This window comes from Bison bison, unplaced genomic scaffold (assembly GCF_000754665.1).
Source record: "Bison bison bison isolate TAMUID 2011002044 unplaced genomic scaffold, Bison_UMD1.0 scf7180017864317, whole genome shotgun sequence".
Taxonomy (NCBI): Eukaryota; Metazoa; Chordata; class Mammalia; order Artiodactyla; family Bovidae; genus Bison; species Bison bison.
This window is the reverse complement of record NW_011494889.1, coordinates 10,023,856-10,027,503: the sequence shown is the minus strand read 5'-3', so window position 1 is coordinate 10,027,503 and position 3,648 is coordinate 10,023,856. Positions and strand designations below refer to the sequence as shown.

General features: G+C 44.8%; 1 long non-coding RNA gene across 1 annotated transcript in view; it reads right to left on the bottom strand.

The window, feature by feature from the left end:
• Window positions 1-275: 275 nt before the first annotated feature.
• Window positions 276-3,648, bottom strand: part of LOC104997944 — a 7,210-nt gene continuing 3,837 nt past the window's right edge. The window contains exon 5 of the long non-coding RNA XR_826382.1: window positions 276-2,248. This is a non-coding gene — a long non-coding RNA (uncharacterized LOC104997944). The remainder of the gene's footprint in view (window positions 2,249-3,648) is intronic.

Here is a 3,648-nt window from a genome sequence, read left to right as displayed (position 1 = left end):
GCATCAGTAGATAAGAATATTTGTGCAGGATGCTTAATGCAGCTTTGCTGTTCGTGGCAAAACTAACTCGAAGCAACCTGAGTGCCAGTGCCAGGGAAACGTTGGACAAACTATGCTGCTTCTCTAGTGTTGCTATGAGATTCCCAGGTGGCTCAGGGTAAAGAATCCACCTGCCAACGCAGGAGGCACAGATTCCACCCCAGGCTCAGGAAGATCCCCCGGAGAAGGAAATGACAACCCACTCCAGCTTTCTGCCTGGAAAATCCCATAGATGACACAGACCGGCAGGCCACAGTCCATGGGGCCGCACAGAGTTAGACACGATTGAGCTGGCACACACAGTGCTGTTATCAAGAATAAGAGCCACTTATATTGACCTGTAAATATCCACGGTGGGTTGAGAAGGGGGAAGGAAAAAAAAAAAAAGATGAAGGGGAGGAAAGGGAAGGAGAGTGAAAGTGTAAACTGTATTTTATGACCCAGCCTGCTGTAAGTAATTTTTTAAATCCTATTAATGCATATGTGATATATATATATGCGGAGAAACATAAATTGTAACCTCTGACTTTGGACTAGAAGAGGGAAGCGGGAGATTATTAACATTTTTGCATACTTCAGAATTATCTGACTTGGTTAAAAAAAGAGTACCTATTATTTCTATAATTTAAAACCATAATAAAGCAGATCAAGATAAAAGAAAAAATAAACTAAGACCAGAATTTTGCCAAGTCTGATTTGAGCAAAGAAAACTCAGATTCCTGCCCTTAACGTCTTTGACTTTATCCAAATGCACTCTTAATTGGCCCCAGACACTGACATCTGTGTGGAATACCTCCACTCCTCACTCTGCCTTGGTTTTCCAAATGGCCATCTCTGCTGGATGTTCAGACTTTAGTTGAGGCCCATCTTCCCCACCCCCACATCTCCCTCCACCCACTCAAATCAAAAAAGACTTTGGTCCCTGCTGAAAAGGCCAAGAATAAATCCTTTCCACCCCAATTATTCTACCAATGCATCATTCTCCCCACTCTTTTCTCCCCAAACTCCAGATGGTGAACTCTGGAAACGGGTGACTGTGGGAGGAAGTGGAATCTCACTTTCTAAAGGTCTTTACCGAGAGAGGCGCATCTGTGGGGGATGGCTTGGATTAACTGAAGTTAGAACAAGTTAGTTATGGGTGGCTTGCCATTTTTTGGAGCGCTGATTGCATGCAGAGATCAGTGAGAAGGAGAGACCGGAAATCAGGAGCTCTGGTGGCAGAGAAAATATCCACAGATGAAATAAGTTGGTAGCCTGAAGAAGCAGTAGTTAATCAACGTTTCTATGCAGCTTTGGGCCACCTAAACGTAGGAGAGACAACCTGAACTGGTGACAGGCTCATGGTTCAGAACAAGCTTGATCCGCAGATGTCACTTAGTAGGGATTAAAGTTCCATTATCTACGTTTAAAAAAATCCAAGGACGAGATGGGAGAATTGTAACTGGGCAAAGGATTGGGGAAAAGTTGATTTAAGCATTTTACTTAACAAACTCCCAATTAAACAAAAGTATGAAAATCTGTTAAGAAAAAGGACCCTACACACACACCCGTGAGTAAACTAATGCAGTCTTCAGCTATTTTAGTACAAATAAGTCTATCCTATAGTAATCCATGTGTTCATTCTTTCAGTAGCAAACATTAATTGAATGCCTATTATGTGTACCAAGCATGGGCTAATGAGTTCTAACAATCACGCAGTCTTCTGTATTCATATTTTGGGTCTTCTGCCCAATTCAAGGTACCCTATTTCAGCTTTATGGACACACTACATGAGAAAAGTAGGGGGATATACAGCAAGTCATGCACGGAATAGATAAAAGAATTGAGGATATTTAGCCAGGAGTGTGCAGTCAAATATCTGGAAGGCTACCATAATAATTCAATAGGCTTATTTCCCGTGGTATCATTTAGGAGGATTACAACTGTAGTAATGTAAAAATGTATCCACAAATTCTTCAAATGCCGTCCCTTAAAAAGGTGGAAATTTATTTCCCTCCCTTTGAATGTGAGCTGGACTCAGTGACTCCCTTCTAATGGAATGTGAAGGAAGTAACAGCGGGTGACTTCTGAGACTGGGTCATAAAAGGCATATAGATTCTTCCTTGCTCTCCCTCAGACCTCTTGCTCCGGGGAAAGTCAGCTGCCATGCCGTGAAGATACGTGGAGGAGCACTATGGTGCTCTATGAGGAGCACTGTGGCGAGGCCCACCTGGCGAGGAATTGAGACAGGTCATGGGAGGAACCACCTGCACGCAGGCCTGCCTGCCTCCAATAGAAGCTGCATTGACCACAATCCTGACTGCAGCCTTAGCCACAACGTCACGAAATGCTCTGAACCAGAACCACATAGCTAAACTTCTCTTAAATTCTTGACCTTTAGAAACCCTGTGAGATAATGAATGTTTGTTGTCTTTAGGTGCTAAATTTTGGAGGAATGTGTTACGCATTGGATAACTAACATAATAGCAAGATGTATCTGTCAGGGAGACCAATTTAATTTTAACAGAAAAAAAAAATCACAATGATCCCAGTTGTCTGAGTGTAATGAATGGTACCACCACTGAAGTAGTGAGCTCCCTGTGTTCAACCAGGAGGACCGCCGCCACCTCTCAGGGATACTGTAAAGGTGATGTCTACGCTCGGTGCCTGAGGATGAGCTTCGAGCCCAGATTCTTCATTTTTTCATCTTTATCTTTCATATTCCAATAAGCCACCATTGATTTCCTGACCTTCATGCCTCTCTCTGGCTAAGAAAGTGACACCACCCTCATACTGTGGCAAGGCAACTCTAGGATGGTTTTCCTCTGGGTCTTAATTTAGATCCAAATTGGCTTGTCCCCACCAGGAAGATGCCTTTGCTTTGTTTGTGCAATGCCATCTCTGCCATGATTCAGAGATCCATCAAGTGGAAGTTGGATTTAAGACGTCATTGGCCCTGGATTGCACCCAGAACACAGAAATATCTTCAAAGCCCAAGTTGCCGCAGTCAACATTCCCCCTGCTGCTATTGATAATTTGTACCATATTGGCTAGGTTATTTAACATTTGCAAATAGGATTCTGTAGTGGCTGGAAGTCAAATATTATGGAATAGCTCTTCATCATCCTGGAGCCTGGTGCCCACCCTCTCCGCCCACCCTTCAGCCACCAGAATGTCAGACGGCCCAAGCTTTCCTTACCAGCCACATAGCCCCCAGCTCCTTGCCCTGCTCCTGCCTGGGATAGAGACCTCTGCCATGTCACATGAGCAGCTCCCGGGGGATGGAGGGGAAGAAGAGGTCAGTGGGGACGAGGGAGTCCACAGAACAAGCTCAAGGCAGGTGAAGCATGCTCAGGACCTGAAGGATCCAATTAAGCCCAATTCACTGGGATCCAGTTTTCCTACCGAATTCCTGGGGAAACCGAATTGAATAATGTGTGGCTTATTCAGAAACACACATCCCTGTGTTGTTGGCCAAGGCAAGGGCAGTGTGGCAGGGGGTTTAGGCAAGGGGTGCAGGTGCACCGAAATGAAAACAACGGGCTAAAACAACAAGCTCCCGCCTGTGAGGAACAGCCCCGTGTTTGGCTGGATTACTGGGGTCGGAGCATGCCTGTGTATATATTCGAG